The 27,849-nt window shown below is 49.8% G+C and overlaps 1 long non-coding RNA gene across 1 annotated transcript; it reads right to left on the reverse strand.

Moving 5' to 3' along the window:
- Positions 1–2,746: 2,746 nt before the first annotated feature.
- LOC144892490 (uncharacterized) lies at positions 2,747–18,781 on the reverse strand. The gene is made up of 3 exons (XR_013623696.1): positions 18,740–18,781; positions 17,439–17,483; positions 2,747–2,804 (listed from the first exon to the last, which is right to left on the reverse strand). It is a non-coding gene; the product is annotated as an uncharacterized LOC144892490 (long non-coding RNA).
- Positions 18,782–27,849: the final 9,068 nt, after the last annotated feature.

Below are 27,849 nucleotides of genomic sequence, written 5' to 3' on the forward strand. Positions count from 1 at the left end.
AGCAATGTTTTACGGCCAGTTGCCCTTCTTGACGCCAACCCTTTTTGCCGCCTTCAACGACAAACAGGGAATTACCAGTGAACTGGTACTCAATTAGCCGACCTCGGAAGGATGACAGGCTGAGTCAACCCCCCTGGCATTAATTCGGCGATCGACCGAGATTCGAACCCAGGATCCTAGGATCCTAAGCCGGCACCCTAGCCGCTAGCCCAACACCAGGGATCAATCTCTGATTGCTCTTTCTTATTTGCATTTACATTATGAATAACGAAGACAGATGTTATAGCAAGTGTCCTGATTGCTGTGAAGCTATGCTAAACATTTATTTGCAAGTGGAGGATGAAACATCAGATGCAGATGACAATATCGATCTTAGTTCAACTCTTTCAGGAACCAGGTTAGCCAGGCATGAACCAGGTTAGCCAGTCATGAACCGGGTTAGCCAGTCATGAACCGGGTTAGCGAAGAATGAACCCGGTTAGCCAGTCATGAACCAGGTTAGCAAGAAATGAACCGGGTTGGCCAGGAATGAACCCGATTAGCCAGTCATGAACCGGGTTAGCAAGGAATGAACCGGGTTGGCCAGGAATGAACCAGGTTAGCCAGGCAAGAACCAGTTTGGACAGGCATGAACCAGGCTAGCCAGACATGAACCGGGTTAGCCAGACATGAACCGGGTTAGCCAGACATGAACCGGGTTAGCCAGACATGAACCGGGTTGGCCAGGCATGAACGAGTTTGGCCAGGCATAATGTTTGATTAAAGCTAGTAAGGATTTGGAATTGGTTCAGGTTACCAGCAATAACTAGCATAGCCTTCGTGAAGGACACCTTGTTATCTTGAATGTCCACCAATAACCAGTGCTAATTCACGGGTCCTCCGGCCTCACATCCATCCAAGGGATGGTGCACACATTGGTCCCTCACCCTGCCGACAAAACACCAGGGAGATAGTTCATAGCTGGGCCGGGATTCAAACCAGGCTATACAGGTCCGAGGCAAGTGTGAGTAAGTACCTCTACGTCATCCTGCAAACCCCTCGTTTATAGCTGCGTACTGCAAAACTCCAGTAATATTGGTTTAACGAGGTAAAGTTGATTTTAAATCATTTAGTCATTTAAATCTTGATTATATCTCTGCACATCTCCCTTCAAGCCTCACATTGACCATTGCCTGCCAGTGACAGTCAGAGTTCCCCCCTTGCCCAGTCATTCCAAATCTTGTAATTTTCAAAATGTTTAATGCTGACACTTGATTAAGTGAAATAAAACTACAACAACAAAAAGAAAGTTTCAAAACCTCCTCAAGAAAGTAAACTTTAAACTTCTCACAGCATCTTGTTCCCAACTTTACCTTTGTGTTTCTTTAAAACGTTGGTTGAGCATTCATTTTGTATAAATGAGGTGCAGGATAAGGACATTAAGTGGCATCAATGTACATTTGAATAAATTGATTTGAGATGAGTACGCAATGTACATATCATTCATTTGATTTGAATCTGGGCTCCAAGATTGCGAACGTGCCATGTTTTAGTGAGTGTGGGATGCGGATCAGAAATAGAAGAAAGCGTTCTCACTTCAGCACTGGTTGACACCTCGATTTCGGCCTTAATAGGACCTGGCATTCTTTGGGAAGTTGTGATGCAGGTATCCCTGATGCAGACTGTGGACTGTACAAATTGGAAAAGAAGAACAAAAGGAACAAAAGATTGTCATTCAAGAGGTGTCCCAAAAAAATAAAAACAAACACCGTCATTCTGGCCTTCCGACAACTGTTAGCTTTCCAAACTTTAACGAGAATTGTGAGCACATTGGCATAATTTTGCGATGGAACCTCAATCGGGGTCATTGGTGTTGTTGTGGAATAGCCCCGGCCAGTTCTCCTGAACAAGCCCGCAGCACGGAGACAGCCGATCGATCTCGCAGGAGCAACCCAGAGATCCCCCATATCCAGGATGGTGTACCCTGCCTTCACAAAGTCAGCGCCATGACAGAGTTAGAGGGAGAGAGGAGGGGGGGAGAGAGAGAGAGAGAGAAAGAGAAAGAGGGAAGGGGCGCGAGAGGGAGAGAGAGGGGGGGGAGGGGAGAGAGAAAGAAAGAGAAAGAGAGAGAAGGAGAGAGATGGGGGGGAAGAGAGAGAAAGAAAGAGAAGGAGAGGGAGAGAGAGGGGGGTGGGGGGGAGAAAGAAAGAGAGAGAAGGAGAGAGAGGGAGGAAGAGAGAGAGGGGGGAGAAAGAGAGAGAAGGGGAGAGAGAGGAGGGGAGAGAGAGAGAAAGAGAGAGGGGGGACAGGGGGGGGGGGGGAGAGAGGGGGGAGAGAAAGAAAGAAAGAGAAGGAGAGAGAGGGGAGAGAGAGTGGGAGGGGGGGGGGGGGGGGGGGGATAGAGAAAGAAGGAGAGAGAGAGAGAGAGAGGGAGAGAAGAGGGAAAGGGCCAGTCTATGGGGACCGATCGGAACGGCGCTCTGACCATGACCATGACCACACTGTCTTGATGAATCTGGGCAGCAAGGAAGAATGGGAAGATTTGGCCCCCGACTTGCGTTGAAAGGGGGGGAGGGGGGTGGAATGGGTAAAACCACCACAAAGAGGCATCCCCGATAGTTGTGCAATCAGGGTTATGTTACTCGGCCTTGTTTGATAAAGGAAGAGCGAGTGAAGTGAAACTGTGAAACAAAATGGAGTTTCCGGTTGTAAAAGTCATCCAATGTACTGACCTTCAACACTTTGTCCTTGGGGATATACGGAGCATCAAACAGCGTGTGGATCCCTCTCAGCGCTTCAGCATTTTTTGTGACATGGTGCATTACCTGCAAGTGTAGCACAATAGGGTTCCAGGTAAATAATGTGTTCCTGACAAACATTATGACTAATGGGTGCTTAAGCAAGTTACTGGTTGCTAAGTTTCATCATCATATTATAATTTAATAAATATTTGTGTATTTGTTTCACTTCTATGTACTCCTGAACCACCACATGGAATGAGTTGAAAACTTGTGGTTGTAGTCAGAGGAAGGATTTAGATGGTATTAAAAATTCATATTCATGGCGGTTCGGGGTGAAGGAGCGCCCCAATTTTTTCGATGCAAATTCTGGATGCTTTACCACTGTTGCCATGCAATGTTCACCACAATCAATAAACGGAGATTTACAGTGCAATTGACTCGGTTATTGCACGTCCAACATAGCACCTGCCCAGAGGATACACTCACCAACTTCTGTGGTGCAAGAGCATCCACTCTGAGTCTGGGAGGGTGGTGGTTCAAAGCCCGGCCATGTCATGCCAAAGTCTTTAAAAATGGTACATGTTGCTTCCTTGCTTCACGTTCACCATTGCAAAGATAGAGCACAGACAAAGAACCATAGGTTGGTAATAATAGCGCAGGCTTTGATGGGCCCACTGGCCTCCGAATCCATCAAAGTTCCTTGTAAGGGAACTCATATTACAAAGACTAGTGAGGGACTCGTGCAACGCACGAGTGGGAGGCCAGAAGCAAACAGGCAATGCAGATATGGCAAATGCTAAAGCACGAAACCAATAAATTCCACATTCCTGTGGCACCTTCAGTCGCACATCAGACATGGACAGCAAGTTGGTGAAGGACTTCGATTAAAAATGTACCCGTTCGCAAACAAACGGGAATGTTCACGTATAGAAACATCGATCGTGGGTCCGTGGCGAATCTGCATATGGTGATCCGTGAAGTTCACGTTCAGAAAGTAGAAACCATCACGGCATGTCGTCATTCACTTAAACTCGATATCTCTTTTTTCATTCCAAACAACATAACTCCAATCACAAATTAATCACAAAATAAACTTTTAACATTGTTAATGTTTCCTTCATTGTAAAAACTACCAAGTCAACAGTTAAAACGGTTTTGGGGGAGGTCACGGTTTTTCGAAGCTGTCCACGATCTTCACGCACGCTTGAAGTTAAGTAATTGTTCACAATTGTATTTTTGTCGAAACTGTATTTATCTGACATGTGTGTACCTCTTGTGTGTCCCTCGGAAGATTCTCGATGTTAATCTTTCATACCTGTATAAAATAGTCGAGTATTTAGTGCTGCGTTATTTGCGGCCAGTTGTGAAGCTTCCTACCTTGAGGCTTTCTTTTCTCTCAGCAGTCGATTGTGGTCCTTCTACTCTCGTTCTCTCAGTTTTTTCCCAGTCTTCTCACCCAATACTTCCTTGTTTAAAATCTTAACTAAAAAAAAAACAAAAAAAAAAACAAAAGCCTTTCCTTCTTTGTTCTTTTCGTTCGTTCGTTCTTCAACCACGGGTTTCACCCGCATTTCACCACCATTTTCACCCAATTCCCCAGATAGTTTTCACTGTTCAATTTTAAAATGTTTAAACTCTCCCCTGAAGCTTTACTTTTTCCCCTGTTCACGTGACTCGTGGTTGTCCCTCTAGGCTCCCTCTCCCCATTGGTATTTTGTGAATATAAGATTGTTCTTCACGGTTCTGTTTAAATATGTTTAAATTTTCCCAGTTTTATTCAGTGGTATATTACAACACGCTGTTTTTCTTCCTATTTAAAAGGTTCTTTTCAATTTCCTCTTCAACTCATTCCATTTCAAAAAAAAATTCAATCTCTTATAATTCTTCCTCACTGCATGCTCTAAATTCACATTCATTCTACCCCTCCTCCATCGTTCTTAAACGGATTGCTAACTTGAAAAATACCAACAAACCCAATTTGTTATAAATGCTCGTCTTTCATTAATCATCCACTTTCTAAACTCCCCCCTGGCCCCTCCCCTTTAAATCTCCCCCCTTGCCCCTCCCATCCAAATCTCCCCCCTTGCCCCTCCCCTCCTAAACTCCCCCCTCCCCTTCAAAACTCCCCCCAACCCCTCCCCTTCAAATCTCCCCCCTCCCTCCTCCTCCTCCTCCTCCTCAAAGCTGCCTCCTCCCCACTTCGTCTCCCTTCTGTCTCATAACTCCACCTCCCCCACCCTTCTACTTTCCTCTGCCCCCCCCCCCTCAAACAACCCCTCACTGTGCCTCATCCCATCACCATCAAACCTTTCGTTCTCCTCATCCTTCCCTTTCCTGCAACTCTTCTGTAATCTCTGACACACGATCAACAGCTCTCCCTACCTCCCCCTGTCATCCTTCATCTGACCCTACCCCTCCCCTCCCCTGTCCTGCACCCGATGCTCCCCCTGTCGCCTCATTAACGGTATGGACCTCAAACATCCGGGGCCTTCGCTCAAACCTGACTGATCTCTCCATACAGGTTGCTTCTGACAATCCAGACTTGATCTGCTTAACAGAAACTTTCCTCCTTCAAGATGTCTCTGATCTTAATATCTCTTCCTGGTCACTTCCTCCTCCGGTATGATAGACCTGAGCCTCGTCCTGGTGGTGGGGTTGCTATCTTTATCAAAAACTCTCTTCCTCACTCTCCTTGCACTGCCCTCTCTCCACCCCACCCCCAGCAGGACCTCTGGCTACGGCTTCCTCTCCGCTCCCACCTTTTGTTCATATGTGTTCTGTACCATCCTCCAAACAGTGATGACTCCATCCATTTACATTTCGCTGTCTGACAACATGGACCAACTTCTACCAACTCATCCAAGCTCTCTCTTCCTCATATGTGGCGACTTCAACTGTCATCATGCCAGCTGGCTGGGTGTGTGTTCCTCTCTCACCAGCCATGGCACCTCAGCAAAGGACTTCTGCGACTCATTGGGATTGACACAATCTGTCAATTTCCCGACCCGGATCTCAGTCAATGGAGTATCTTCTCTTTTGGACTTAGTTATGACAAACTTCCCTGCAAATGTCTGCTGCTCTTCTTCTGTTCCAATCGGTTCTTCTGATCATGTGCTTGTTAAAGTGGACATCTCTCTGGCCATTCTCAGAGAGCCTCCTCAATGCCGACTAGTCTGGCATTTCACTCAGGCTGACTGGCATGGTCTGTAAGCAGCCATCAATCATCTGGACTGGTTTCCCATCTCTACTGCCTCTGACATCAATTCTTCCTAGGAATTCTTCCAAAGCAAACTGCTCTCTCTCATGCACAGATTTATCCCATCTCGTCTTCAGTTGTCTTACCCTTCCACCCGTCCATGGTACACTGAATCTTGTAGTGAGGCAGTTGCCCTGAAACAACTTGCCTTTGCCTCTTGGAAGGCAAATCCAACTGAAGGCAATCTCAGTTCCGTCCACCAAGCTCGGAACAAGTGTGTGTCTACCCTCAGGAGTGCCAGGAAGCACTATCTCCCCACACTCAAGAATGAACTCTCAAACCTGTCTCCTTCCTCCAAATCCTGGTGGCGTCTGGTCAAATCCGTTTCTGGTGTTTGTATCCCCTCCATCTCCTCCCTCACCTCAAATGGCTACACAGTTGACACCGCACGTGACAAAGCCGAATGCCTCAACTCTGTGTTTGCCTCAAAATATTGTGTCCCAAACCCATCTCCCTCTGTTCCCACCTTACCCAGTCGAACCCAACTGCTCCTGGACTCTGTGTCCTTCTCTCCTGACAAGGTGGAGAAGTTTTTGTCAAACCTCGACTCTGATTCTGCAACTGGACCAGACGGCATCAGCCCACGGGTCCTAAAATCCTGCTCTGAGGCTCTATCTCACCCTCTCTCTGTTCTTTTCACCCTCTCTTTTGCTCAAGGTCATCTGCCAGCATCTTCGAAATCAGCAAACATTACCGCTTTACACAAAAAGGTGGAAAAACAGATCCTTGCAACAACAGACCAATCAGCCTGCTCCCAATTATCAGCAAAGTCATGGAATCCATCATTGCTTCGGATATCAAAACCTTCCTCGTCTCCAAAGGCTTGATCTCTGATCATCAATTTGGATTCAGACCAGGTCATTCTACTCTGGACATGTTGCTTCTGCTGTCTCAACAATGGATGGAGGTCCTCAATGCCAATCAGGATATCAGAGCTGTCTCCCTTCACATATCACGTGCCTTCGATATGGTCTGACACCAGCTCTGCTCACCAAACACCCCCCCTATGGTAACCGTGGAAATCTCCATGCCTGGCTTGCGGACTTCCTCTCTGGTCGTAGTCAATGTGTGGCCCTGAATGGATTTCTCTCATCTCCCCTTCCTGTTCTGGCTGGAGTTCCCCCAAGGTCGTGTTCTGGGCACTGTGCTTTTTCTGGTCTTCATCAATGATCTCTCCGACTCTCTTGAAAATCCTCTCTATCTCTTTGCTGATGACTCCACTCTCTGCCGCTCCATTCCTCATCCTTCAGATCGGCAGACTGCAGCCTCCTCACTCTCTGCAGACATGGACAAAATCACAGACTGGGCAAACAAATGGAACATGTCTTTCAATCCTGACAAATCTCACACTCTTACGATGTCTCTCCGAAAAGAGCGACTGGAAAAACCTCCCATCTAATTTCTCAACAATCCTCTCCAAGAAGTTCTGTCGCTCAAGCTTTTGGGTCTCACTATCTGCCATGATCTTTCTTGGGAAAACCACATTTCCAAGCTGGCCTCCAAAGCCAGTCGCTGACTGGGCATCCTCCATAGTGCGAAGTCCTTCCTTGGCACACCTGAGCTCCTCACCACATACAAGGCTTTCATGTGCAGCTCAATGGAATACTGTTCCCCCCTCTGGGCCGATGCTCCTGCCTCACACCTAGCTCGGCTTCACACTGTTGAAATCAAAGCTTTCAGAATCATTGGAATCTCCTGCGATGAAGCTACCTCCGAGGGCCTTTCACTTACTCACCGCAGGCAGGTTGGTGGCCTTTCTGTCTTCTACCGACTCCTCTCCGGCCTTGCTCCTCCAGCTCTCTCTAGGCTCTGTCCCCCAAATATTCCTAAAGGTCGCACAAGATCAGCCTGCAACACTCTTATGGTTAAACTGCCAAAATCAAGACTCTCTGCTCACCTTCACTCTTTCATTCCTCTTCTCTCCTGCCTCTGGAACAAACTCCCCCACTCCCTTCAATCCCACACCTCCCTCCAGGTCTTTAAAACAGCTGTTCACCACCATCTCTTATCTTCCCCCATCCAAAACCTTGATCTTTTCTACCGTCGCTAATTTCACCCCAAATCCTCTTCTTTGAAATACCAACTTCTTTCCTGGAAGTCCTTGGTGTCCTTGTGTTTTATACTTCTCCCACCCCCCCCCCCCCTTCCCACGCCTCCTCCCCCCAAGGCCTCTCCCTCCCACACATTCCCGATGTCCCTCACAAATGTTGTGTTTATGTGCTTCCCCTTCTCTCCCCATCTTGTCTACCGCTCCCCTTTTTATATACTTTGTTTGTTTGTCTGTTTGATTTGATTGTGTGATAAATGTTAGCTCTTTCACGAGCCTCGATTATGTACACAAAAAAAAAAAAAAAAACTCCGAGGGCCTTTCACTCACTCACCGCAGGCAGGTTGGTGGTCTTTCTGTCTTCTACCGACTCCTCTCCGGCCTTGCTCCCCCAGCTCTCTGTGCTCTGTCCCCCAAATATTCCTGCAGGTTGCACAAGATCTGCCAGCAACCCTCTTATGGTTAAACTGCCAAAATCTAGGCTCCCTGCTCACCTTCACTCTTTCATTCCCCTTTTCTCCCACCTCTGGAACAAACTCCCGCACTCCCTTCAATCCCACTCCTCCTCCAGGTCTTCAAAACAGCTGTTCACCACCATCTCTTATCTTCCCCCATCCAAAACCTTGATCTTTTCTTACCCCCGCTAATTCACCCCAGATACACTTTTTTGAAATTCCAACTTCTTTCCTGGAAGTCCTTGCAGTGTCCATATGTTTTATACCTCTCCCACCTCCTCCCAAAGCCTTCTCCCTCCCACATTTCTCTCGATGTCCCTGCTCTCAAATGTTGTGTTTGTGTCCTTCCCCCTCTCTCCCCATCTTGTCTACCGCTCCCCATATTTTGTGTTTAATGTGTCGGTTTGACTTTTTGTGTGATTAATGTTAGCTCTTTCACGAGCCTCGATGTTGTATACAAAAAAAAAAAAAAAAGGGATTTTGAGCCAATAGATGTTACGGCCTCGGCAAGATCGATGGAGACAGCGATCTGTTGGCTTATGCACCGCCCAAATAGCCATGTGGAATTCTCTCATGTAGAGATTAAACTCACGTCGTTTGAACTTTGGCAGAGGTCATTATTTACTTTTGATGATGTTTATATACGAATCAAAAATAAGAGAATTGGTTTTGGGTGGTCCTTTCTGCATATCTCGTGGGATTGTGAGTTGGAGAGACGGCCGTGATGGCGGGCAGGGGGTTGGCAATCTCTCAAGCAGGGATTCAACCCACGTCCTTATAAAAGGTCTTTGTCCGAGGTGACCGAGTCCGATCGGTGCAGCCGTTTGTGCAGCACCTGGGAAAATAACGTTACACGGGAGGCCAAACCTGAAAATGCTGGAGGCCAAAGCTGAAATTGGAAAAACAATATACCCTATTTTATTCCAGGAGATCCCGGGATTACCCACCCAAAATATCGTTGCGATCGGTTCAGCCGTTTTTGCGGTACCTTCGAACGGGCGGACAGACAGACAGACAGACAGACCTTCGGACAGACAGACAGACGACAGACAGACGGACGGACATTTGGTGAATTATCGTAAGATATTATTACAATACCAAAGGTACCACGTGTTGTCGGGCAACACAGAGTTGCTTCGTTACGGGAATATGAAGAGAGGGGGTGAAGAAAGAGACGGGGAAGCAGGGGGGGGGGAGAAAGGAGGGGTGGGAGGAAGGGGGGAATAAGGGAGAGGGCTGGGGACGGAGGTTAAAGAGCAGGAGAGGAAAAGGAGGAGTGGAGAAGGGAGGGGTGGGGGGGAGGTATAGGAGGGATGGAGGGGGGCAGTGTGATGAGGGAAAAAAGAGCGAAATGGAGCGAAATTTCGAAAATTTTGGAAAAAAAATTCGAAAACATTTTTCTTTTTTAGAAAATTTAAAAAAAATTCGAAAGCGAAATTTCGAAAAGTGAAAAGAAGGGGAAGAATGGGGGGAGGTGTTATCAAAGAGAATGATATGTTATGTTTAATGACCATGCCCACATGCATGTGCACGCACACACACACACACACACACACACACACACACACACACACACACACACACACACACACACACACACACACACACACACACACACACACACACACACACTCCCATATGAGCGTTTGTGTGTTGTGACCGAGGGAATGCCAAAGGTTTACCTTGAAACAGGCCTTTATTCATCGATCGATCGATGTACTTTCTACTTTTTAAAAGAAGGTGATAAATTAAATAGACTTTAGCAGTAGGAGGGCTATGTTATGCTAATTCAATCATTAATTTGATCTATTTTGCCTTCCTAACCCTGGAGATTTCCCCAAGAGAGTACACTGGCGCTACTGCAGAAGCCTTGACGTCAATCCCGCTGGTGAATTATTTTCATTACAATCAATAACGTTCCACTTTGCGCACATTCCTTAATCTTTTCTTCACTCAATACAATTGTTGGAACAGTAGAAAAAGGTAAGTTTAATGATTTGGCAACATGGATTAGGAGGAAGGACAGCCCTGTTTAAAGTGTAGTAAAAGATATACACTTTGTTATAAGAATCGCTAATGTCTTCAATTTTTCAGATAAAACTCCAGATTTCGATACTTATTTGATGTGTGTGATAAGATCCTCAAATCTGAATCCAGATTTCAATTACCGTCGGACACCGCTATGTGCAGTTCCGTTACTCGCGAATCCTCGTATTCGCGGTTCATAAAATGCGACATGTTTCTCTATTCATGGAAAAATGTCCCGTGAATTTGCAGTTTTTTTCTTTTCGTGGCTGTGTTCCGCAAAATCGCGGTCTCCCCCCCCCCCTGTTCATGGCCATGTTCCGCTAATTCATGGTTTTTCAGGGGTGCCAAAAAAAATTCACGAGCCACGAGCTTGACACATTTATAATACACATCTTTTACCACCCATGCATAAAGCAGCTGGACATACGCAAAAAGCTTCTTCTACGAACCCTGAGCATGACCTGCTTATATAGTACAGTGTGGCGGACACAAAAGCTAACTGGCGTGGGGACATCATTCCGCGCACCAAGTGGGCGGCGGCCACGCCCGAGGGGTAGGCGTGGCCTCAGGATATACACAGGGCGTGCAGCCCAGAGCACAGTCAGTGCTACAGTGACTTCTTTGGAATAAAGAACCAAAACCTTACCGCGTTGTCCGCTTCCTCCTTGGTAGCAAGTAGCGCGCGTGGCACCGCGCTTCATTGGTGACCTTTCGACGTTCCCGGTCAACCGTCGTTGACTGCCCGAACACGCCATAACAACATGGCCAACAACGCGGTGAAGCTACCCGAATTCTGGGAGACCCAAGCTGAGGTCTGGTTCGTCCAGGCCGAAGCCCAGTTTCAGCTTCGGCGCATCACGGGCGACGCGAGGTACTTCCACGTCGTCGCCGCCCCCGGGCCCGGCTCAGCTGCCCGGGTCGTGTCTTTCCTGACACACCCGCCGGCCGACGGCAGGTACGAGGCGATCAAGTGCCTCCTCCTCGCCACGTTCGGCCTCACGGTGGACGCACGAGCCGACCGCTTGTTAGACCTCCCCGAGCTCGGTGGCACGCGACCATCGGCCCACATGGACCATATGTTGGCGTTGATGGGCGACGAAACCCCGACCACTCTGTTCCGGGCGTTATTTCGTCGCCAGCTGCCGGCACGAGTCCGCCTCGCGTTGGCGGGTTCTACAACAACGGAACCCCGGGCCCTCGCTGCCGAGGCTGACAGGTTCTACACGGCGTTGGACACGCAGGCGAGTTTTGCCGCGGTCGTGGCGGCTCCCGGGGCTGTCCCTGCTGGTGATGCACCACACCTTGTGGATCTCGGGGCTGATGCTGATGCACCACCGCTCGTGTCCGCCGCCATGCCCCGCCCACCACCACTGCCCACCACCGCCCACCACCGTGTCCCACCGCCGCCGCGAAGAAAACCGCGCGCAACGCCGCCACAGCCGCCCACCTGGTGTTTCTTCCATGCCAAGTTCGGCCGCGAAGCTGGGCAATGTCGGCCGCCGTGTTCCTTCGGCAGGTCGGGAAACGAGCGAGCCGACGCTCGATGGCAGCTTTGAGCGTCGGCGGTTCCAACAGCCTATTGTACATAACGGACACCTTGTCCGGGCGCCGTTACCTGTGCGACACGGACGCGCAGGTGAGTGTCGTTCCTGCCGGTACGTCCGACAAGCAAACCGCAGGTCGAGGTCCCGGTTTGCTGGCGGCCAATGGTACGTCTATTCGCACGTACGGGAAACGCTGTCTCGCTCTGCGGTTCGGCGGACAGATTTTCCGTTGGTCCTTCGTCACAGCCGACGTCCCCATGGCGTTGCTTGGCGTGGATTTCTTATGTGCGAACGGATTATTGGTCGACGTACGGCGCAGAAGGCTTGTCCAAGCTGAGACGTTCAGCTCCCTCACGTGCGCGCTGCCCGGTTCGTTGAGCAGCTCACAGAGCGGCTCATCGAGCGGCTCGCCGAGCGGCTTGCTGAGCGGTTCCGTTCCGGCCGCAGTCATCTGTACGCTTCCGGCAGCGGACGAATTCACCCGCCTCCTCGCCGGGTTCCCGGCCCTTACGCGGCCCACTTTCTCGGCGGGAGCCGTCAAACACGGGGTGGAACACCACATTCCCACCGCCGGGCCACCAGTCTACGCGCGGGCACGCCGCCTCGAGCCAACGAAGCTCGCGGTAGCGAAAGCGGATTTTCGCTACGCTGGAGCGGCTCGGCATCGTGCGGCGCCCCGAGAGCGCGTGGGCATCCCTGCTCCACATCGTGTCCAAGCCCGGTGGGGGATGGCGACCGTGCGGGGACTACCGGCGCCTCAACGACGCCACCACCCCCGACCGCTACCCCGTTCCCCACATCCAGGACTTCTCCGCCCAGTTGGCGGGCATGTCCTTCTTTTCGAAGGTGGACCTCGTACGCGGCTACCATCAGGTCCCTGTCAGGCCGGAGGACATCCCGAAGACGGCTGTCATCACGCCGTTCGGGCTTTTCGAATTCCTTCGGATGCCCTTCGGTTTGAAAAATGCGGCTCAGGCGTTCCAGCGCCTCATGGACAGCGTTTTGCGCGACTTGGATTTTATATACGTCCACCTGGATGATATCCTCGTCACCAGCGCGTCCCGCGAAGAGCACCTTCAACATCTCCGCACGCTCTTCGAACGTCTGGGCCAGCATGGCCTCATCGTTAACCCCGCCAAGTGCCGGTTCGGCGTCGCCGGAATCGACTTTTTGGGGCACCGCGTCATGAGGCACGGGGCCGTCCCCCTACCGGCCAAGGTGGAGGCGGTGAGGGGGTTTCCGCGCCCCCGCATGATCAAGGGGCTCCAGGAGTTCCTGGGCATGGTGAACTTTTACCATCGGTTCCTGCCCCGCATCGCTCAGCTCCTGCGCCCCCACCACGAGGCCCTCCGAGGGAAGCCGGGCCAAAGGTGACGTTACCTGGACCGAGCAGATGGACGCGGCGTTCGCGGGCGCGAAGATCGCCTTGGCTAACGCCACCATGCTCGCGCACCCGGCGCCCGATGCACCGATGCACCGATCGCACTCACCACCGACGCCTCGGACTACGCGGTGGGCGCGGTGCACGAGCAATGGGTGCGTGGTGCTTGGCAACCGCTGGCGTTCTTTAGCCGGCAGCTTCGCCCGCCCGAAAGCCGTTACAGTACCTTCGACCGCGAGTTGCTCGGGCTTCACCTGGCGGTCAGGCACTTCCGCCATCTGCTCGAGGGCCGTGCGTTCACGGCCTTCGTCGACCACAAGCCGCTGGTCTTCGCGATGGGCAAGGTCACCGAGCCGTGGTCGAACCGGCAGCAGTGTCACCTCGCGGCCGTGTCCGAGTACACGGCGGACATCCGGCCCGTCGCGGGAAAGAACAACCCGGTGGCGGATTGCCTTTCCCGGTCCGTCGCCCACGCCGTCCACCTCGGCATCGACTATGCCCAGATGGCAGCGGACCAGGCCGCCGACCCCGGTGTCCAGGCCTTGCGGACCGCCGTCACGGGCCTCCGCATCACCGAGGTGCCGTTCGACGGCGCGGGCACGGCCCTCTTGTGTGACGTCTCCCTCGGGCGGCCTCGCCCCATCGTGCCCGCGGGCTGGCAGCGCCAGGTTTTTGACGCCATCCACGGCCTGTCCCACCCGGGCACGAAGGCCTCCCAGAGGTTGGTCGCCGACAAGTTTGTCTGGCACGGCCTCCGGAAGGCCGTCAGCGGCTGGTCCAGGACGTGCCTCGCGTGCCAGCGCGCGAAGGTGCACCAGTATACCCAGGCCCCATTGGCCCCGTTTGCGGTGCCGGCACGTAGGTTCGACCACGTGCACGTGGACCTGGTGGGACCTCTGCCCCCCTCGGGTTTCACCCACGTCCTTACCATGGTGGACCACACCACCCGGTGGCCGGAGGCTGTGCCTTTGGCGGCGACGACAGCGGCGGACGTCGCCCAGGCGTTCATCGCCACCTGGGTCGCCCGGTTCGGCGCCCCCTCGGACATCTCGTCCGACCGCGGCCCCCAGTTCACCTCGGAGCTCTGGGCCGCGGTCGCGCGGGGGCTCGGGGTCCAGCTGCACCGAACCATGGCCTACCACCCCCAGGCCAACGGCCTGTGCGAGCGGTTCCACCGCTCGTTGAAGGCCGCGCTCCAGGCCACCCTCCGCGACGGCGGCTGGGTCGACAGGCTCCCCTGGGTCGTGCTTGGCCTCCGTACGGCGCCCAAGGATGACCTGCGCGCATCCGCGGCGGAGTTGGTCTTTGGACAACCGCTGCGGGTGCCGGGCGAGTTCCTCCCCGACCCCACGGCACCATGGTCCGCGGCGCAGGAGCGCTCCGCACTGCAGGAGACCGCCCGGAGGTTCGCCCCATGCCGACGGCACACCACGGGCACCCACCCACGCACGTCGCCCCGGAGCTTCGCACCGCGGAGTATGTCTTCATCCGGCACGACGCCCACCGGACACCACTGCGGCCCGTCATACCGTGCTGGAGACCGGGGTGAAGCACTTCACCATGGACATCGGCGGTACTCCTGACCGCGTCTCGGTAGATCGACTCAAGCCGGCCCACCTCGACGTGGACCACCCACCGCCGGTGGCTCAGCCCCCGCGCCGGGGCCGCCCCCCTGCGGGCGGACCCCCGGCACCGCCCAGCACCGCCGGCATGCCGCCCCCCGGTCCGGCACCCATCCCGGGTACAGCCGGGGGCATCCCAGCTGGCATCCCTGCACCCCGGACGCCGCCGGTCGCCAGAGGGCGCTTCGGCCGGGTCATCCGTTTGCCCCGCAAACTGGCCCTCCAGGTGCGCGGGAATTCTGGGGGGACGCGTGTGGTGGACACAAAAGCTCACTGGCGTGGGGACATCATTCCGCGCACCAAGTGGGCAGCGGCCACGCCCGAGGGGTAGGCGTGGCCTCAGGATATACACCGGGCGCGCAGCCCGGAGCACAGTCAGTGCTACAGTGACTTCTTTGGAATAAAGAACCAAAACCTTACCGCGTTGTCCGCTTCCTCCTTTGTAGCAAGTAGCGCGTGTGGCACCGTGCTTCAACAGTACAGTACCGTACATTCCCTGCTGTGTGCTTTGCGTTTTCATGGCTTTCGCGGGCTCAAATTTTAGCCACACTGTAAGCTCGCTCGCGGGATATTGTCCTCGATCCTTTTTAAAGGATCAATTTACGGTAAAGCATCATCAGAGATGTTACACAATGAAAACGCTTCGGGTGATGTTCCATCAGCGACTAAAACAAGTCATCCTCCACAAGTTATAGAATGCAAATGCTTCATTAAATCTATTATTGAAATTAGCAGATACGCTCGATATGGCATCATCGGATAACATCTCCCACAAACAATGGGCTCCCGCAGATACCCACAATGCTTGCAATGCTACATAATATACAGATTGTGTCCTCGATCTCGATCATTGTTCTCGTCCCGTTGCTTCAACCTGTGGTTTTGACTCGCCGTGCTCATCGTTCAATAATGGCTCCCAAGAGCAAGACCAGTGACGGAGATGCGTCGACTACCAAGAGGCAGAAGAAAGTGATGTGCCTTAGCCAGAAAGTGGAGCTGCTCGACCGGCTTTCGTTAGGAGAGCATGTGGCCTCCGTTGGCAGGCATTATGGCGTCAACGAATCCACCGTTCGCTACATAAGGAAGAAGGAGAAGGCCATTCATGAGAAAGCTTCAGCGAGCACTGTATCGAGAACGAATGTAGTCACCCATATCCGGAATGTCCACATGTAAAGGATGTAGAAGACTCTCAGAATATGGATCGAGGACAACAAGCAGACGAGGGATTTCATGCTGAAAACCATGATGCTGAACCGTTCCCGAAACCCACTCATCGAGGATGACCTGAACGCCATTCCAAAGGTTTCCGAGGAGGAGGAGGCGGAGGAGGGCAGTAATGAGGAAGAGGTGCTTAGGTCCAACCTCATAGTCCAGTTCCTGGGCGAGTTGCTGCAGGACATGCGAGCGATTGTTGACAGTGTGCAGGACACTGACCCAGTCGTGGAGAGGTACCTCAAGTTCAAGACGACCTTGGATGATGTGCTGCTCCCAGACAAAGAGCTGCATCGAAATGTTGGGCAATGTGTCAGGCAGCTCCCCATCAACCATTTCTTCAGCCCTGCTCCCTCCACCTCAAGATCACCAGCATTCTCACCAGCGTCCTGACCAGCATCGTCACCTTCTCCAATCTCTCCTGGCTCTCCCTTAGTGCACGATTTTGCTGCACCATCATTTGGGTCGCCCTCAAAGTTCGAGGAATTCTTGGGATTTAAATTCATCATCATCACCATCACCATCATCATCATCATTTGAAAGTTGCGTGTTTGTAAAATAAAAATTTGAAACGGTACATGATGGTGTTGTGTTTTTTATTACTTTCACGGTACGGTATGGTTGAGCACTTTTAATAAACTGTAGGCGCATTCCTTCAATAAATTGGAAATGGTACCTGGTGTTGTTGTTTTTTTGTTTTTTTTGTAACCATATTTGCACAACTGCAAAAATGTGCATTTGCGGTCGAAAACATTTTAAAGTTTAAAAAGTTTCCTCTATGAATCACGAACCGCCGGGAACCTATAACGTATCCCTCTTTCCCCCATTGAAACAATGCCGCGGCATACATTCACGGGATTTTCATCGACCTTTGTGGGTTTTGTCTGATATAATATACTAATATACTCTGTTATTCCAGAAATGCCTAAATTAATGCATTTATCCTGACTGCTGTACCATCCAAATACATAATGAGAGAAAAAGGCAGACATGGCGTCACTAGTCACTTGGTACTGTACCTTCTGTCATCTCGAGACTAAACCAGTTTGGAAGGGAAGTAAAAATGCACCAAGATATGCAAAAACAAACAACCAGTTGGTGTAGCGATGAAGGGGAAGCTGTAATGGTGCGTTCAAGGAATCACACCTTTATGAACCAATGATGGAAGCTTACCTCCAAGAGGATTCCCTGTTCTGATAGTGGGAGAAGTGCATAATCCTGAGTGAGAAAAGGAAAAAACAACAATAACAAGGTCAGTAAAGATAGGCAGGTTTATATGTACTCAAATGTGGAATTTTCATTAAACGGACGGACATTTGGTAAATTATAAGATTACCAAATAAGATTACCAAAGATTACCAAATGTAAGATTCTCTAATGTAAGATTCTGTAAGAAATGTAAGATTAAGATTAAGAATGTAAGAAGGTGTAAGATTACCAAATTATTGAGATTCATCATACTTCTCCTACATTGGACTTAACATTGTGTAGAAACACAAATATAAATTACTGACAAATTGACAAATGGGCCTCGTGTTGGCTTAATGGTTCAGGTGGCTGGCTTGAGATCTCATGGTCCTGAGTTCAAGCTCCTCTCATGCACTTGAATTAATACCAGGTGGGTCGACTCAGCCTGTAATCCTTGTGATGTCAGCAAATTGAGTACCAGCTTATTAGATTAAATGAGCCATTAGAGTATCCTGCGTCGGAGTGGTGACCCGTCCAACATTGTGCCCAATAGCCAAGGAAACTGCTTCGGCAGCCCTATGCATCATCACAATGCAAAAAGGAATGGTCATCATCATCAATTGACAAATGAAAATTCTACTCAAAAGCCAAATGCCCATTGAGAGGATGCGGAGAAACATTCAACATTCGATGCCTTTGCATTCTTGAGATATACAACAGAGTATTCTGAGATCTTCCGAAAGGGTGACTTCAAACAGCAGAAAGGAGGCGGCAGAAGACAGACAGACCACCGACATTTTGTAGCTCTTTGTTCAATTGGCGAATAAGGAAATAACTCAACGTTTCACACAAGATGTTCTTGTGAGCAAAATTTACGAGGCTTCATCTTTGAAGACTTCACATTTCGGAGATATCGTCACACAAGATACTTTGAGCATTCCTTCTGTGCAGTTCTTTTTTCTTCTGTTGAACATTCCTTCATGTTTGAAGGAATAACTTTTTGTTTGTAAGATACAAAATGTGCAAAACCTTCAGCTTCATACAACTTTGAGTTATTGACCAGAAACCTGAAGGAATAAATAAGCAAACCAACTCAACCGACCAAACTTATGAGATTGCCTTTTGGAGAACACCAAAAACCAAAGGAATAAAGAAGAAGAATGAGAGAGCGGATATAAGATAAATAGCAGAGTCTTATGGTCCAGTAGGGTCCAAAAATATTGTCTTGTTTTTTACCCATTTCGAATCAACAGCAGAAGTCTCACCTGAATGGGAATTATATTTACCTTCTTGCGATTGCGCCGATATGTAGGTTTGAATAAGCTGTGGGATAAAACGAAACGGAATAATTAGAAAGTGTCAGTGTCCTCTGTATATCTGACAAACTAAAAACAACAGTGTAATCTCAACACTGATCAAATAAAGATTAATAAATGTTTACATAAATACATTACTATTTAGGAGTTGCGGAAGACAAGAAGATGAGGCCATTTCGTAGGGTTCGAAGCTCGTTTATTCGAACAGAAATACTCCGCACTGATCTCGCGAATGGAACACGTACAGCTTTTATCAAGCCAAAATCCTCTTCGGAGGGCGTGGCTCCAACAACCGCGCGTACATCATGTCACACAAGCAAAAGCCCCACAGGCCCGTGCACGTGGATTATGACCAAATAAGGTAACCGCTACATGCAAATAAGGTAACCGCGACATGCAAATAAGGTAAACGCTACACGCGCCCCCCCCCCTCCCCACCCCCCCCCCCCCCCCCCCAGAATGCACTCGCACGGGCGTGTATGTAGTTTGCGGGCACGCTCGGCAGTACCGAGAAGGCTCGAGCAGTGCTCGGCCTCGGTCCGCGCGAAAAGGGGTTGAGCCAACTGAGGGGCTGGTCAAGGCCTCGGGGGAGGCTGCCGAGGTTGCAGAGTAGGAGAAGTAGTTGCGCGACTTGCAGCTTTCTGCACGCGAGCTGTAGCTGTAGTTGTAGAGTTTTCCCGAGTTGTAGTTGTAGTATGTAGTTGCGCGAAGGTGACGAGCAGTGCTCGTTGGAGAAGGCTCACCGCTCTGGTCGCAGAGGAGGTGCTTGGCCGTAGTGCGCGCGAAAGCTATGAGCAGCAGCGCACGTTGGAGAAGGCTCACCGCTCTGGTCGCAGAGGAGGTGCTTGGCCGTAGTGCGCGCGAAGGCTACGAGCAGCAGAACTCGGCCTGTGTGTGCGAAGTTACGAGCAGCAGTGCCACCCGCGTCCCATCGGAGGATCCTGGATAAGGCGCACCCCTCTGTTCGCAGAGGAGGTGCCGCGCGCAGTGCTCATGAAGTTACGAGCAGCAGTGCCACCCTCGTCCCTATCGGAGGATACTGGAGGAAGCGCACTCCTCTGGTTGCAGAGGAGGTGGCGCGCGCATTGCGCGCGAAGTTGACGAGCAGCCGTGCTGCCCGGGTCAGTGCGCAGGAAGGTGACGAGCAGCCGTGCTGATCGGGTCAGTGTGCGTGCAGGAGATGAGCAGCAGTGCCACCCACATCTCGTCGGAGGATCCTGAAGAAGGCGCACCCCTCTGTTTCGCAGAGGAGGTGCCACGTGCAGTGTGCGCGAAGTTACGAGCAGCAGTGCGCGCGAGGGTGATGAAGCAGCCGTGCCGCCAACGTCAGTGCGCGCCCAGGAGATGAGCAGCAGTGCCACCCACGTCTCGTAACTGCGTTCCTTCGGAGGACCCTGGAGCAGGCTCGCCCCTCTGGTCGCAGAGGAGCCGAGCGCCGTGCGCGTGAACCACATGGCCGCCCGTCGTTCCCAAAACTCCGGCAGTTCGATCAAAACTGGGTTTGCCGTGTTCATTTGAAGCCTCCTAATCCGTTCGGGAGCAGCCGGGGTCACCAGTGTAGGTGTCGCCATGCTCGTTGGAAGCCCTCGAAAACGTTCGCAAAACTCCGGCAGGTCGATCGAAACTGCGATTGCCACGTTCGTTTGCAGCGCCCGAATCCGTTCGGGAGAAGCTGGGGTCACCAGTTTAACCTTAGGTATTGCGGTTACCTTATTTGCGGGGAGATTATTTGCGGAGAGATTTGCGGAGGAGCGGGGAGATTATTTGTGCTTATTTGCGGTTTACCTTTACATGTAGCGGTTACCTTATTTGCATGACGCGGTTACCTTATTCACATGTCGCGGTTACCTTATTCGCATGTGGCGGTTACCTTATTTGCGCCCCCCCCCACTCATCACGTCGGGGTCACCAGTTTAGGAGTTGCGGAAGACGAGAAGATGAGGCCATTTCGTAGGGTTCAAAGCTCGTTTATTCGAACAGAAATACTCCGCACTGATCTCGCGAACGGAACTCGCACAGCTTTTATCAAGCCAAAACCCTCTTCGGAGGGCGTGGCTCCAACAACCGCGTGCACGTCACGTCCACACAACCAAAAGCCCAACAGGCCCGTGCACGTGGATTATGACCAAATAAGGTAACCGCTACATGCAAATAAGGTAACCGCCAAATGCGAATAAGGTAACCGCGACATGCGAATAAGGTAACCGCGACATGCAAATAAGGTAACCGCTACAACTACACATATATAAAGATATGGATAGATAGATAATGTCCATAGTTTGATGGGTTCTCTTTGTTTGTGTGTGTTCTATGCACGGCCACATCTTTTAAGTTACAAACTCCAAACTCGGGGTATAAATACAACTTTGTGGGGAGTAACATTGGCTATGCAGCCGCAGCCTCATGCGACGGTGTGTGGGGACAGCGAGGGGCATAGCTTCTCGACGTGAATGTGTACTGTGTCAACACCTGGTGGAGGCGGCAGAGGGTATTACAATTCTCTTTTTTAACCTGAGCAACGCTGAGGTTAATTCTTCGCACGGGTAAATTTGTCCTCCCTCCCTTTAAATTTGTCCAAAACAGAGGAGCCTATCAAAGCTCCCCCCAAAATATATATGTGGGAGGGTCATGGCAGAGGCCGTGGGAGGGTCATGAAGGAGGTGATGGGAGGGTCATGAGAGAGGTGATGGGAGGGTCATGAGAGAGGTGGTGGGAGGGTCATGAGAGGTGGTGGGAGGGTAATGAGAGAGGTGATGGGAGGGTCATGAGAGAGGTGATGGGAGGGTCATGATGGAGGCCGTGGTAGGGTCATGAAGGAGGTGATGGGAGGGTCATGAGAGAGGTGGTGGGAGGGTAATGAGAGAGGTCATGGGAGGGTCATGAGAGAGGTGGTGGGAGGGTAATGAGAGGTGGTGGGAGGGTAATGAGAGGTGGTGGGATGTTCATGAGAGTGGTGATGGGAAGGGCTATGAGAGAGGTGGTGGGTGGGTAATGAGAGGTGGTGGGATGTTCATGGGAGAGGCCGTGGGAGGATAAGGAGAGAGGCCGTGGGAGGGTCAGGAGAGAGGTGATGGGAGGGTAATGAGAGAGGTGGTGGGAGGGTCAGCAGAGAGGTGATGGGAGGGTCATAAAGGAGGTGACGGGAGGATCATGAGAGAGGAGTGGAAGGGTAATGAGAGGTGGTGGGAGGGTAATGAGAGGTGGTGGGAGGGTAATATGTGGTGGGAGGGTAATGAGAGGTGGTGGGAGGGTAATGAGAGGTGGTGGGAGGGTCATGAGAGAGGTGGTGGGACGGTAACGAGAGGTGGTGGGACGGTAACGAGAGGTGGTGGGAGGGTAATGGGAGGTGGGGGAGGGTAATGAGAGAGGTGGTGGGAAGGTAATGAGAGGGGTGGTGGGAGGGTAATGAGAGGTGGTGGGAGTGTAATGTGAGGTGGTGGGAGGGAAATGAGAGGTGGTGGGAGGGTAATGAGAGGTGGTGGGAGGGTAGAGAGAGTTGGTGGGAGGGTAATAAGAGGGGTGGTGGGAGGGTAATGAGATAGGTGGTGGGAGGAAAATGAGAGGTGGTGGAGGGTCATGAGAGAGGCCATGGGAGGGCCATGAAGGATGTGATGGGAGGGTCATGAAGGATGTGATGGGAGGGTAATGAGAGAGGTGGTGGGAGGGTCATGGGAGAGGTGGTGGGAGGGTCATGAAGGAGGTGATGGGAGGGTCATGAGATTGGTGGTGGGAGGGTCATGAAGGAGATGGTGGGAGGGTAATGAGAGGTGGTGGGAGGGTAATGAGAGAGGTGGTGGGACGGTAACGAGAGGTGGTGGAAGGGTAATGAGAGGTGGTGGGAGGCTCATGAAGGATGTGATGGGAAGGTCATGAAGGATGTGATGGGAGGGTCATGAGAGAGGTGTGGGAGGGTCATGAGAGACGTGATGGAAAGGGCTATGAGAGGTGGTGTGCAGACAGAGAATGGTTGTGATGGAGAGAAAAACCTTTTATGGCTGACCCCACAAGAAAGTGGCATTAAATGGTGCCATTGAAGTAGTATAATAGTAGTAATAGTCGTAGTAATAGTAATAGTAGTAACAGCAGTAGTAGTCATCGTAATAGTAGTAGTAGTAGTAGTAGTAGAGGTAGAAGTAGCAGTAGTTATAATAGTAGTAGTAATAGTAGTAGTAGTATTAGTAGTTGTAATAGTAGTAGTAATCGTAGAAGTAATAGTAGTAGTAGTATTAGTAGTAGTCATATTAGTAGTAGTAGTAGTAGTAGTAGTTGTAGTAGTCGTAGTAGTAGTTGTAAGAGTAGTAGTAATAGTAGTTGTAGTAGCAAAGGCATCCCTTCCAGGAATGCGAGAAAAGGTTACCTGTGAGCACGCTTCAGGAATCTTGAAACGATGCGACGACGTTTCACCTTTTTTGGGGGGTTAGGGTTAGGTTTAGGGTTAGGGTTGTTAGGGTTAGGTTTAGGGTTAGGAGGAACGTTCGATCTTTTCCATCTCGATGCGAGAAAGGTTTTCAGCATGCTGGTGAGAAAAAGAAGGGAAAGTAGGAATGAGATGTTACTCTGCTCAGCCAAGTCAAAACTTAATATTCAATTACTTTAATTAAGGCGAAGCACTTCAACTGGTTATCAAGATAACCTCTTTAATATGAAGGTAAAGATTATTTAAATTCCTTTGGGTGCATAAATTAAAAAAGCAAAACACGCTTGAACATACCTCTCCATCAGGAACAGATTTATGAAGTAACCTTCTTTGTTGGGGACTATTAACCAAACACTTGGTTCTGCAAAACAAAAGCAATGTCAATTCAACAATTCAAAAATTAAACGGTAGAACACAACAACAGAGCAATACAGTGCAGTGATGACCAGCACTGTTAATCTGACCAGATCAACCAATAGGAATCCACATCAGCTGCCGAAGGAGTTTCTATGTAAAAGAGAGATCAAGCAAAGAAGGAACTTTGGAATTTGGAAAATTCATACAATTTTATAAATTCCATCCAAAACTTCAATCCATCTAATTTTATCAATATGGAGGGAGGTACTTTAACATACGTATCATCCAACCCTTTAAAGGTACTTTAACACAGGAGGAGGCCATTATGCCTCTCAAACCATGTGCTATGACTGCTAACCTATGGTTGTTTGCACTTGCTCAATCCTTTTAAATACCGAGAGGCAAGGAAACAAACAGCGTGTACCATTTAGAAACTCTCTGGTTGGACTCGGCCAGGATTTGAAGAGCCAGTCTCCCACTCTCAGGGCAGACGCTCTAATAAATTATACCACCGAGTCTGGTAATGTATAGAGGGGACACCTGCATTTGAACTGGAGACCTCTTCATCTGCATTCAAATGCTCTACGATGTGGTGTATCCCTAAAATGTTACAGGAGAAAGATGGATCTCCCACGACAGTTATTACGTAACAAGCTCCGAATCACACACAAAAAATACACCAATTGTATGCAGTTTGATGAAGGTGTGGGAGGGCAATGAGGTGGTGGGAGGGTAATGACAGATGGTGGGAGGGTAATGAGGTGTTGGGAGGGTAATGAGAGGTGGTGGGACGGTAATGAGAGAGATGGTGGGAGGTTAATGAGAGGTGGTGGGAGGGTAATGAGAGAGGTGGTGTGAGGGTAATGAGAGGTGGTGGGAGGGTAATGAGAGAGGTGGTGTGAGGGTAATGAGAGGTGGTGGGAAGGTAATGAGAGGTGGTGGGAGGGTAATGAGAGGTGGTGAGAGGGTAATGAGAGGTGGTGGGAGGGTAATGAGGAGGTGGGAGGGTAATTAGATGTGGTGGGAGGGTAATTAGATGTGGTGGGAGGGTAATTTATGTGGTGGGAGGGTAATGAGAGGCGGTGGGAGGGTAATAAGGTGGTGGGAGGGTAATTTATGTGGTGGGAGGGTAATGAGAGGCGGTGGGAGGGTAATAAGGTGGTGGGAGGGTAATGAGAGGTGGTGGGAGGGTAATTAGATGTGGTGGGAGGGTAATTTATGTGGTGTGAGGGTAATGAGAGGTGGTGGGAAGGCAATGAGAGGTGGTGGGAGGGTAATTAGATGTGGTGGGAGGGTAATTAGATGTGGTGGGAGGGTAATTATATGTGGTGGGAGGGTAATTTATGTGGTGGGAGGGTACTGAGAGGCGGTGGGAGGGTAATGATAGAGATGGTGGGAGGGTAATGAGAGAGGTGGTGGGAAGGTAATGAGAGAGGTGGTGGGAGGGTATTGAGAGGTGGTGGGAGGGTAATGAGAGAGGTGGAGGGAGAATCATGAAGGAGGCGATGGGAGGGTCATGAAGGAGGCGATGGGAGGGTCATGAGAGAGGCCATGGGAGGGCCATGAAGGACGTGATGGGAGGGTCATGAAGGGATGTGATGGGAGGGTCATTAAGGAGGTGATGGGGGCGTCATGAGAGAGGCGGTGGAAGGGTCAGAAGAGAGGTGATGGAAAGGGCTATGAGAGGTGGTGTGCAGACAGCGAATGGTTGTGATAGAGAGAAAAACCTTCTATGGCTGACCCCACAAGAAAGGGGCATTAAATAGTGCCATTGAAGTGGTATTAGTCGTAGTAATAGTCGTAGTAATAGTAGCACTAATAGTAGTAGCAGTAGTAGTAGCAGTAGTAGTAGTCATCGTAGTAGTAGTAGTAATACTAGTAGTAGTTGTAGTAGTAGAAGAAGTAGAAGTCACAGTAGTTGTAATAGTAGTAGTAACAGTAGTAGTAGTTGTCGTAGTAGTATTACTCATAGTATTACTTGTAGTATTAGTTGTAGTATTAGTTGTAGTAGCAGGAGTAGTAATAGTAGTAGTAATAGTAATAGTAGTAATAGTAATAGTAATAATAGTAGTAACAGTAGTGGTAGTAGCAGAGGTAGTAATAGTAATAATAGTAATAGTAATAGTAGTAGTAGTAGTATGCATGTGTGTATGTAGGTATTGTTATGGATTAGTCACTTCCGTCTTTGTTGTTGATTATTTACTTGTAGGATTTTTAGATTCAGGTAATATTGTTGTGAAGATTTTGGTGTGAAATGGAGATGACTTTAGTAAAATGTAAAAATAAATGTTTGTGGAGGAAAAAGAAAAATACGGCAAGGAACCGGAAGGAGGAGGGGGGGGGGGGGGGAGAAGACGGCCAGAAGAGACATACAGCTGTGAATCGCGTGGAGGTGGTGAGCGGACTTTTTTGATATTGGTCGCAACTGAGTTGAGGCTTCCCGGGAAAGGGATTGTCCGCTACATCGTCATATATTGCGAGTGCAATTAAACCTGCGTCTCAGGTTTTATCACCAAGTGTGAGCTATTGTTGGAGAGAAATCAAGAGCCTCCATTACAGGCCCATACGCCATTTTGTCCTCGAAGAAGAAGAGGCTGTCTGCTTGGTGCATCTTGTTTTGTCGTTGGGATTCCCATATAGACCTCACCGTGTGGATTGCCGTTGTTTTCCATATCGGCTCAATTCCCATGTCGGACTCTCACCTTGTAACTCCTCGTCTGCCGCCGTGCTGATACCTACCTGTTCTCGTCGTTCTGCACGGCTTCAACAAGCGTAGAGATCCGTGCACAGACTTTGGGGAATGTTACATTCCACTCAGATTTGGCGTGTCATGAGTTTATTGCTTTGAGAGCATTGGGGAATGATGGTACCATGATATGTATTGTTCATTTGATGCAAGTGATATTTTCATTGTACTTTCTTTGAGAGTGTTATTATTGTGTATGTGAGAGTTATTAATACAATTACTTGTTTTGTTCTACAAGTGCATTGGTGTGATTTTACCATGGTTTGTTAGAACACTCCAAAATACAAATCTTTCTGCCGCATTCCCTCTCAAGATTCTGAGGTGCACCGTAACCGGGGTTTGGGACAGGTAATACATAACAGTATGTATGTTTGTATGTTTGGGCATGATATAAGTCCCCCCCCCCCCCCCCCCCCCCCACCCCATGAAGTTGGGGAGGCACGAAACATCTTGCAATTTTTACCTCCCCCACCAAAGGTGGATGGAGGTTATGGTTTCACCCCTGTCTGTCTGTGTCTGTCTGTTTGTCTATGAACAAGATATCTCATAAAGTTGTGGACGGGTTGGGATGAAATTTGGCAGAGAGGTAGTGTATGTGACAAGGACGAAATCATTATATTTTGGTGAAGATCTGGATTCCGAAACAGCTAGTAGAATTTTAAAAGTGATTCTTCACCTTTGGGAGATGGGGACAAAAACGATATATAGCAGGATATATTTTATATATAGCAGGATGTATTTTACAGGATATATAGTAGGATATCGTTCATATATCGCAGGATATCTTCCGCTTCCGGTTCTGCCTGCGAGGTAGTGTTCTTCCAAGCTCTCCACGTTATCAAAGTTAAGTGTTTTCTCATTTGTGATTTGTCAAAACTGTAGTTTATTTTACTGTGTATGTGTCTACTGTGTGTTTCGAGTAAGATATCGGCTGTAAATCATGCATATGTGTGTGTAATAGTCGTTTCAGGCCTGGTCCCTTGAGGCTTCCCTGTCTCCTCGGCGGTCATTTGTGGACTATTTACTTTCGTTTTCTCATTGTATTGCTTTTTTCTTTGTCTCTCTTTTCACCTCGTACTTCCCCCGAACATCTTACCCTTTGTTTAAAGTCTTACTTAAAATAAAAAAAACTCAAAAAAAATCTTAATAATTTCCTTCTCTCCTCGTGGCTTCCCCTCCCCCAATCGCGACCACGTGTTTCGCCCCACCAAGTGTTCTAGTTTTCACCAAACTCCTTCAACCTTTCTCCTTCTCAGATCCACTTTCACCTCACCTTAAATATATATATATATATATATTCACAAAGAATTTAAAAAGTAGGCCCCTCCTCCCGTACAAACACAATTGCTTATACACCTCCCTGTTCCTTCGTTCTCTGCTCCTCTGACTGTCAATCCCCTATTCTGTTCCTGCTTCTGAACCTGTTCTGGAATCCTTCATCCCCCTTAGCCTCCATGCCCTCACTTCAGGGAATTTCCCAGATAGTTTTCATGGTTTCGTTTAAAAATGTTTAAACTTTCCCCTGCACTGTTATTCTGTTTCTCTTATAACACGCTTTTC

Source organism: Myxine glutinosa, chromosome 6 (genome assembly GCF_964187855.1).
Source record: "Myxine glutinosa chromosome 6, kmMyxGlut1.1, whole genome shotgun sequence".
NCBI classification, from domain to species: domain Eukaryota; kingdom Metazoa; phylum Chordata; class Myxini; order Myxiniformes; family Myxinidae; genus Myxine; species Myxine glutinosa.